This window comes from Rhinopithecus bieti, unplaced genomic scaffold (genome assembly GCF_001698545.2).
Source record: "Rhinopithecus bieti isolate Rb0 unplaced genomic scaffold, ASM169854v2 scaffold_21117, whole genome shotgun sequence".
In the NCBI taxonomy this organism is placed as follows: domain Eukaryota; kingdom Metazoa; phylum Chordata; class Mammalia; order Primates; family Cercopithecidae; genus Rhinopithecus; species Rhinopithecus bieti.
In genome coordinates, this window is record NW_016810185.1 from 250794 (window position 1) to 261529 (window position 10736).

A 10736-nucleotide genomic window follows, 5' to 3' on the forward strand; every position below is an offset into this window, starting at 1 on the left:
TTCCCTCTAAAGACTAAAAGGCCATGAAAGATTTATTTAAATAGGCTTTTGAAACATAGAGACACATACAAAAACATGTTAAACATATACATATGTAGATAGATAGATGGGTAGAATAGATAGATAGATGATAGACAGATAGATGGATAGAGAGAGAAAGAGAGAGAAATAGACAGAGATCGTCAGAAATGGATTATAAACTCTAAATTGAATAAATAATGTTAGAGGAGAGAATATCAGAGCCAGAAGGGACATTAAAAATTTTTAAGTTCAGGCACCTTTATTTTGCTGGCTTTTTTCCCAATTATTTTTATTGTGGTAAAATATACATAAAATTTCCCATCTTAATCATTTTTAAGTGTACAGTTCTGTGGCATTACATACATTCACGATGTTATGCAACCATTACCACCATCCATCTTTATAACTCCTTTTCATCTTGTAAAGCTGAAACATTATACCCATTAAACAATAACTACCCATTCCTCACTAACCCCAGCCCCAGTCAATCACCATTCTACTTTCCAGCTCTATAATTTTGACTACTCTAAGTACCTTATATAAATGGAATCTTGTTTTCTTTTGTGACTGGCTTATTTTTCTGAGCATACTGTTCTCAAGGTTCATCCATGTTGCAGCACATGTCAGAATTTTATTCCTTTTTAAGGCAATAATATTCCATTATATATATACACCACATTTTGCTTATCCATTCATCTGTCCATGGACACTTGGGTTGGTATTGTGAATAATGCTGTTATGAACAAGGGTATGCAAATATCTCTTCAAGACCCCACTTTCATTTTTATTTGTATTATTTATTTTATTTTATTTCATTTCATTTCATTTCATTTTAGTTTTGAGACTGGGTCTTGCTGTGTCACTCAGGCTGGAGTGCAGTGGTACAATCTCGGCTCACTGCAACCTTCGCCTCCCGGGTTCAAGTGATTCTCCTGCCTCGGCCTCCCGAGTAGCTGGAATTACAGGCACGTACCACCATGCCTGGCTAAATTTTGTGTTTTTTGTAGAAAGGGGGTTTCACCACGTTAGCCAGGCTGGTCTCGAACTGCTGACCTCAAGTCATCCACCTGCCTTGGCTTCCCACAGTGCTGGGATTACAGGCGTGAGCCACGGTGCCTGGCCAAGACCCATTTTTAGTTCTTTTGCTATATATCCAGAAGTGGAAATGCTGGATCATACAGTAATTCTATTTTTAATTGTCTGTAGAATTGCCACACTGTTTTCTACAGCATCTCTACCACTTTACATTCCCACCAACAATGCACAAGGGTTCCAATTTCTCCACATCCTGGCTAATGCTTTTCTGGCTTATTATTTTCTGGGTTTTATTTTGTTTTGTTTTTAATAGTAGCCACTCTAATAAATGTAAGGTGGTACCTCGTGGTTGATTTCATTTGCATTTCCCTAATGAATTGTGCTGTGGAGCATCTTTCCATGTGCTTCTTAACCATTTGTGTATCTTCTTTAGAGATATGTCTATTCAGGTTCTTTGCCCATTTTGGAATCAGGTTGTTTTTTGTTGTTGAGATTTAGAAGCTCTCTAAATATTCTGGATATTAATCCCTTATCAGACATATGATTTGCAAACATTTTCTCTCATTCTTTTAGTTGACATTTTACTTTGCTGATATTATCTTTGGATGAATAATTTTAAAATTTGTTCATGAAGTTCCATTTGTCTATTTTTCTTTTGTTGCCTGTGACCTTAGTAGCATATCCAAGAAAACTGCCAAATCCGGTGTCATGAAGCGTTTACCCTGTGTTTTCTTCTAAGAGTTGTATAGTTTTAGGTCTTACATTTAGCTTTTGATCCATTTGAGTTAATTTTTTGTATATGGTGCTGGTAAGGGTCCGACTTCATTCTTTTGCACATGGATATCCAGTTCTCCCAGGACCATGTGTTGAAAAGGCAGGCACCTCATTTTACAGAAAAGGAAACTGAGGCCCAGAAGAAGTGGCATGCCCAAGGCTGTGCCAGAAGCAAAGTGTAAAATAGAACCTGAAGCCTCTGACTCTCAGTCAGTGCTATACAGGCATTTATATTTAACATAAATTTAAATTTAAATTTAAATTGTTTGAACATGAAAATAAGTTATTTTGTTAGCTCTTGGGTTCACTAATGATGTAATTTCTAACAAATGAATAAAGGTTAGGTTGATAGAGTAGGTGATAATTTTAATGTGTTGTTCACAAATTCTTTGGTATTTCTTTTCTCAAGAGGTAGAACTTAATTCTCCTTTCTTTAAGTGTGAACTGAACTTAGTAACTTGCTCCTAAAGATTAGAATGTGGCAGAAATGACAGTGAGTGGCTTCTGAGACTAGGTCATAAAAGGCATTACAGTTTCCTCCTCAATTTCTCTCTCAGTAACTCCTCCAGGGGACACCAGCATCTCTTCTGACTCTTTGTTTCCATATCTTGAGGAAGCAGCCTCCTGCCTATGGCCATCTGAGGAAGCCATCTTGGAAGCAGCTCCCCCAGCCCCAGTCAAGCCTTCAGATGACTGCAGTCTCAGCTGACATCTTGACTTTAACAACAACAACAAGAACAACAACGACAACAAAAACTCCAAGCCAGAACTACCCACCTGGAATTTGAGGGCTGCTTTCAAATTCCTGATCCACAGAAACTTAGATAATAAATGTTTGTTGTTTTAAGCCACTCATTTTTAGAGAAATTTGTTATGCAGCAATAAATAGAAAGCTTAGTACAAGAGAATAAGATAGCCTCTCTTCAAAATTAACCACATAAAACAGAGAATTAACCAGCCTCTCTTAAATTACCACCATAAAATCAACTGCCTATTTTATTAAAAGGTAAAACCACCTGCTGAAGAACTTTTTTCCTCTCATGGCTTTGGCACTTGGGTTCAACAGTAAGAAGAATTGAAGAGTGAAGGCTTCCTGGCTACCCTCTGGCATCCTGTGTTTGGTCTGAAGCCTGATAAGCCTGGGTTGCTCTTCCAGTCCACCTTGTATGAGACTGATGTGGAAAAATGTGTCTCTTCTCAAGGGCTAACTCTGGAACCCTAGGAAAATATTCTAGATTTGGATCATATTAAAATGGGTATTAGACCTAGGTTCTAGTTCCAGCTCTAAGATCTGGATGTGTCAAAATCCTTTTCCCTTTGTAGGTTTTTAAGTTTGGCCTCTTTAAATAAAGAAACAATCACCCATGCTTTGTCTTTTAACTTCCTACTTCAAACAAGGAGCTGAAGACACTGGCCATCATCAAATGACTAGTGGACAATTTCCACTGCCTCGGTGAAATTTGCAGTCTGATTCTCATCATCTCTTGCCCCCCCTTTTTTTTTTTTTTTAGCTGTGTTTATGAAACTGCCTTTGCAAAGATTATGAAAGGGGGAGAAGTCTAGCATGACCACCTCCATCTTGCTTCTAGCCTCACAGGCTGGCTTCCCTTGCTCATTCCGAGCCACAGGCCAAGCTAACCATGAGAGGAATTTAGTTTATAGTTTAACTTTGAGGTAAGGATGATAATATTCTCTCCCTAAAGCAGATCCCTTCCTTGTTTGGGTTCTGAAACTACCTTTGTAAGACATAAGGAAAGACCACAAGATTAGGATTATGGAAAGGGCCTGAATTCTTCTCAAATGGAGGCATCATTTCTATACTTCCTTACTGCTCAGGAGTTATGTGGCCAAATGTCACAGAGTTGTGACTTCCTCAATTGTTCCTGTAGATAACATCACTATTGTAGAACCTAAGACCAGTCTTTTGAGATGTTTTCAGATTTTGCATTCTGGCAATTGACTGATGCCTCCTAGACTCATGACTCAACCAGTCCTATGGCCTCCACCCAGAGGTGGACTCAGCAAATGAGGACTGTTTTCCTCACACTCCTGTGATTTCATCCCTAACCAATCAGTAGCACTCATTCCCTAGCTCCCTGCCCACCAAATTTTCCATAAAAAACCTAGCCTCTGAGCTCTTAGGGAGACTGACTTGAGTGATAAACTCCAGTTCTTCTCTATGGCCAGCCTTGTATTCATTAAACTCTTTACTTCTATACCATGGTCTCAGTGAATGGTTTTTTTTTTTTTTTGAGACGGAGTCTCGCTCTGTCACCCAGGCTGGAGTGCAGTGGCCGGATCTCAGCTCATTGCAAGCTCCGCCTCCCGGGTTTACGCCATTCTCCTGCCTCAGCCTCCCGAGTAGCTGGGACTACAGGCGCCAGCCACCTCGCCCGGCTACCTTTTTTTTTTTGTATTTTTTAGTAGAGACGGGGTTTCACCGTGTTAGCCAGGATGATCTCGAACTCCTGACCTCGTGATCTGCCCGTCTTGGCCTCCCAAAGTGCTGGGATTACAGGCTTGAGCCACCGCACCCGGCCAGTGAATGGTTTTATCTGTGCAGCAGGCAGGAAAAACTCATCAATCGATTACATTTGTCACTAAGTCCTCTCAGCTAGAGACTCATCAATGATATTAAATTTTAAAAAACTACCAAGCAAATACAATTCAAGTGGAAGCTCACCTGTGGAGCTATGGGAACACACTGTTATTCAAGAGGGCTGAAGTTTGAGTCAGATGCCTAGAGATATGTTGTCTTAGCTTTGCCACTCATTGGCTATGTGATCTTGGATAAGTCACCTCACTCCTCTTGATCTCAGCTCCTTCTTCTTTAAGAAAAAAATAAAGTAGTGATAATTTTAATAGTCAGCCTTTACTGACTGCAATCTAAAAAAACGGGGTTAATTGCATGCATTACCTTTAACACAACCCTGTGACATAGGAATTAGCGTAACATAAACAGTCTCATAAAGTCTGTATTTTACAGATAAGGAAACTAAGTTTCAGAGATAATAAGTGGTGGAACCGGATTCAAACCCAAGTTCTTAACCACCATGGTCGTAGTCATTATAAATCAGTTTCAGCTTGAAATTGAACTCTCTGGATGCTAGGATTCAGAAGAGATGTGAAATCTGTGAAGAACTGAAGGTGTCGGTCTGCCAGGCATTTAGTTATACAAGGAAACCGGAGTGAGGTTAGCATCAGGGAGTCACTGGTTCTAGAGCAGAGGGAAGATTCTATTTACTTTTGATGCTGGTCACTACAACGTTATGGTGCCAGCAAGAGAGCAATGTAAAAACAAAAAAGCCTGGGATATTAGTATGCAGGTCATCTGGAGAATTGATGCCAGCATCTTCTGTAGTAATTGATGAGGATGCCTGACCATTGACATCAACAACCTTGACAATGGACACAGGCAGGAATTGAATGTCTTGAGCAGACATCAGTGACAGTGTCGGCAGCGACTGGGAGTCATTACCCCAAATGTGCCAGGGCAGGAGGGGATAAATGCACTAGATGTCATGTGGCAGCCCAGAGGAGCAGTTTGCAGAGCACATGTGAGAAACCCTCCAAGGCTACCCGGGAGACACCACGGGAGACAGAAACCCAGGATCATACTTGAATGAAATTTGAGAGAGAGCTTTAATTTCTATAGAACAGAAGTGTATTTTCCTGAAGAAATTTTGTGTTTGCTCTTGAGATCCTATTTTTACCCTCAGACTTGGGTGGTCTGAAAAATGTAGGTTACTGATGAGATGGAAGGGTGCAACTCCACAGTGCTCTGTAACAGTCTTTCACTTTGCCTCATGATTCCCAGAATTACAGCATTTCAAACTCCATTGACAGAAACACCAGGGCTGGCAAATGCAGTGCAGATCCATTGGTGAATCTTGAAAGGATTTCTGATGCTAATTTGTTGCCCTTGGGACTAACTGGGGTTGAATTATGATTATTCCTAATGCGGTGGTCCCAGCACTGTTTGGCGAGGAAAGTGAATACTTTCTCTAACTGGCCACAGTGCTCTTCAGGGAAAGATGTTTGATCTGGGGCACTGAGGCACTCTTCCCTGCTGACTGTTGGGAAATACAGCTTCCCTGTGGGAAGGGGCTTTGCTGTCATCGTTTTGAGGTAAGTGCCTATAGGGAAGAGAGGTGAAGTGGGGGAGATGTGGACCACATTCCTCCTACCAGGAAAAAGGGGCTGGCTCCTTTCTGAGAACTGCTTTCTGCTGGGAAGGGGCTGGATGAACCACGTAACCCCACCTTTTGCTTGGAAATGAAGAGCTTCCCCACTCCAGGGGAAGGAGAGGGGAGGAGAGGAGGGAAAGGGCTGCAGGGCATGTTCCTCTCATTCCCTCTCAAGCAGAAAGGAAAGCTGTCTTCAATTAGGAAAGGGAAGGAGATTCAAAACATCTGGCGGGAAAAGTGCTGGTTCTGGAGGGTCTTTGGGAGGAGCGTGGAGGCTTGTGGACAGAATGCCTGCCTTGCTGGACCTGACACAGCCCTCTGAGAGTCTGTCACCACCTCTTCCTCTTCAGCTCTGCCTGGTCTCCTTGTCAGGCTGAGGCCTCTGGCTGCCTCCTGCCCTGGACTAAAGGAAGCAGTAACAGCAACCCCAACCTGGGCAGCACAGCCCACAGCTTTCATCTCGGGGTCAATGGGTAATTTGCACAACAGGGAGACCACCCACGGAGGCGGTACGGAGTTCACAACCTCTAGCACTTAGGCATCTAATCAGTTTGGTTTTGCCTGTGGAGAGTCTCCCTTTGAATCTCAAAGCTACCAAGCTGCCTTCTTTCCTATCCTTTAAAATACTTCCAGACTCCCACCTCCTCTTAGAAGCCTCCTTGGAATATCTGCAGAAACTTTATATTCCTCCTGCCCAACCACATACGCAATGTCAAAGCTGCCCCTTCCATTTGCTTGCATCTCCTGTGGACTGCTCACCTTCTGCACCCCAGGCAAAGCAGATGGCTGAGGGACATTAGGGTTGCTTATAGAGCTGTAGAAAATTCTCTGGAAATCAACCTCCTGTCGCAGAGACCCCAGGTTTCCCAGGAGTCACAAGGCACCAAAGCCTGGAGGCTCCTTAAGGATCACCTGCTGGGTGGGACTTGACTACATTTCCCAGGAGGTTTCGGCCCAGGGCGTCTGATCAGGATTTCCTTTGGGGTGGGCAGATTGGGTGTGGAAAGGAAGCCAGGAAAGGTCCTTTTGGTTTTCTCAATGACTGACAGAGCAGAGGGGTGATCTAAGAAGGAGCTGGGCATTCCAGGATTGTCCAAATGTGGGCCCAGCGTCTGTTTTCCATTAGCCTCTTTCATTGAAACATGGTGGTCTCTGATGGGTTTAAAGTTTGTATTAAGCATCTAGGCCCTAGAAAGTTTTTTGTTTCATGGAAGGTGAACTCCTCATCCCACTTAAAAGCCATGGAATTGTGTGCCATATCCCAAAGGAGCACCCATTCAAAGGCACATGCCAAAGCTTCATCCCTGCCCTGTGGGCCACGATGGTTTCTGAGGCTTCCAGCCATGATAGCAAGAAGCAGTTGACTATCACTTCTAAACCTCAGCTGGTTCATGTATAGGAATGCATATTGCTGACAAATTATAGCATCATGGACTTTAGAGCTGAAAGGAATTTTAAAAGTTGAGACCAATTTTTATTTGACACAAAAAGAAATGAAGTTCCAGAGAAGTTACATGATGTAACCAAGGTCACACAACCAACTAAGACACCTAGGTATTAGTCCGTGTTTTGCAAGAACCTCTGACACTGTGCTGTTTTCATGATATACTGCATTAGAGTAAGACACTAAGAGACCCTAGGTATGAAAAAAAAGTGATGTAACATTAAAAGTAAATACAACACTAAACTTAAAACAATTAGACTTACAAATTTTACTAAAGGGAAAATAAATTTTTGCCCCCTAGATGTTTTGGTTGCAAAATTCTGCGAAAGTTCATTACAGATGAGCTTTTCTATTTTTTGTTTATATCCTGCTCAGCCTGGTGCTTTGTAGCACATAGTCAGTCTGCCAATTGGGTAGATAACCAACAATGATATATGCCATATATTTTGAAAGTAAGCACATTTAAAGAACAGGAGTCCCACACTCTCTTTTTTCCTTTGGTTCTTCTATGAGGGGGAAGAATTTCAGGAGTTGTTTAAGGGCTTGAAAGGGACACCAGGCCAGAATCCCCCAGCTAAGCCGGTTCTGGCATTATCTTGCTAGCAGTCACTTCTAGTCACTTGGTATTGGTGCCATGCCTCGCCTCCTTAGGAATCTGAGGAATCACTAAAGACTGTTTGGTGTGATCACTTCTTCTGCCCCAAAGGCTTCCTGCATCACCAGCCAAGAACCCAACCCAATGAGTGAGCGAAGAGCCAGAAAGACCAGACTGGTGCATACTAGGACATTGGCTAATTTTAGATACAGGGACTGGGTAGGAACCAGATATGAGGGTGGGGATCTTGGATGGAGGCCACTTGAAGATTCAAGGCTAAATGTTGGGGCCTAAGACTCTCTAAGAATATGCACAAGAAAGACTTTGTGGGTCCCATGGAGCAGGCATAAATAAGGGGTGCAGTAATGGGCACAGAAGTGTGAAAGTCTCCTGAGAAAAGTGGAAAAGGCCTTTTCAGTCTAATAAGTCGATATATTTACTCACGCTAATCTTTTCCTCCATTTCAGAAGCAGAATGTCCTCCATTGGCATAGCCCTTTTACACTGATCCTTTTAAGACTTGAAGGTGAATGTTACTTGATAAACTCAAAGAATTGAGGACAACAGACAGATGACAGACAGACAGACAGAATAAAAATGAACGCAAGTGATGACCACACCATTCAGAATCATAGGTTGCTGCTTATCCTTCCAGGTAAAGCTGGCTTGTAAAATACAAGATTGACTCTTCTTTTAGTATTTTGAATTTTTTCCCATATCATTTTAATTGGGAGAGTTGCTTGATTAAAATTTTCAAAGAGGAGTCCAAAGCAGTATCCAGAACCTTTGAAAGCTGGTCTCATGGTTGAGGTGTGAGTGGAACATATTATTCTTCCATTCCCTCACTTGGAAGCAGCAGTTGAAAATATTTAGGTTCTTTTACTCCTAATTTCCAACCACGAAAACCCAGAGGCATGTTCTGATAGGGGGCCAACTGGCACTTTTATAATTTTGAAAAGAGCTGACAATTAAAAAGATGTGGGATGGGGAAAATAAAGAAAATTCCTCCCTAAAAAAGTAAACAAGTCCTAATTTTTTATTATTTGGGTGATCAATACTAATCAGATTGATTTTATTTGGAGGCCCTGAGAACCACATGTTACTAAAAATCCTGACTCAAAATAATGCCATGTGTGAGATACCGAGCTAAGCTTGAGAAATTAGATCCACTTCTGTTTGGAGAGGAGGTGAAGAGGGGGAAGAGGAGGAGGAAAGCTCAGTTTTTCCTTTGTTTCCTTTTGAAATAAAGCAAGAAAGTGCTGAAATACCCCTCTTAGGTTGGTGGGAAATCAAGGCTAACTAATCCCAGGTGGATTAAGTAGCCAGTGAGTCCAGGAAATGTCTAGTCCAGTGACTTTCTGACAGGTGGGGGATTGGGAGCCAGCTATGCCCACCTCAGGACCTTCAGGAATCCCACACCTGCCCTCTGAAGTGCTGCTGTCTTGACCGACCTTTTCACACCCAGAGCCAAGAATTACAGCCTGTCTGAGCTCACCTCTCTGTGACCTCCCAGTCCTACTCTTTTACCCAGAGACACATCTGGGTCCCAGCTGAGCTCAGATGTTGGAAAGGTTTATCACACCCATCCTCCTCCAATTGCCCCAGGTGCCCAGGGAGAGGTGATCACCAAGGCAACAAAGGGACCTCCTGCAACCTTGGGTCACCCTCTGAGATGAACATTTGGAGAATGAGGTTAAGGGATCCTGGACCAGCATGCCTTTCCAAAAGGACACTGCTCATCCACCTCTGTAGGACTTACTGGGCCATCCTGACCCCATCACCCAGTGAATCCCACTAGAAAGTAGGTCCATAGAGAACAGAGGCCTTTTGCATTAGGCTGGTACAAAGGTAATGCAGTTCTTGCCATTTTTTTTAACAGCAACCTAATACTTCAAACTGCATTTCCAACGCTCTGCACAATGCCTGGCACAAGTGGGAATGTAGCACGTGCTTGTTAAATGAACGCAGGAATGAATGAAGGAGGCTCCACGGGCCCCAATCTTCCTGACAATGTACTGTGCTCCAGAATCTACGGCCTTTTTTCTTTACCTCCCACTCTTCTTTTCTTGATCTATGCCTTCTTTTTCAAGGGCCCTTTCTCTCATTTTCCTAACACTTGGAAGGCACTTAGAGCCCATTTAAGATTGACGTGACTATACGCAGGATCACACTCATTCCCAGTTGCATTAATTTGCTTGGGCTGCCATAACAAAACACCACAAACGGGGGACCTTAAACCACAGAAATGTGTTTTCTCACAGTTCTGAAGGCTGGAAGGAAGCCCAGGATTGGGGTATCAGCAGGGTTAGGTTCTGCTGACCTCTCTCCTTGGTTCCTAAATAGCTACCTCTGGCTGTGTCCTAACATGGCCTTTTCTCTGTACATGTGTAGAGAGAGAAAAAGAAAAGGAGAGCGAGAGAGTGCGAATCTCTGGTATCTTTTCCTCTTGCTGTAAGGACACCAGGCTTATGGGATTAGGGCCCCATTCTTATGACCTCACTTAACTTTATTTAACTACCCCAATAAAGGCCCTGTTTTCAAATATAATCCCTTTGAGGATCGTAGCTTCAACATATGGATTTTGGGGGGATACCATTAAGTTCATAAAATCAGACAAGAGGAGCTCTCTGATGGGTCCCACAATCTAGAGGGTACCACTCTGGCCCTCTGGTCGTGCTCTT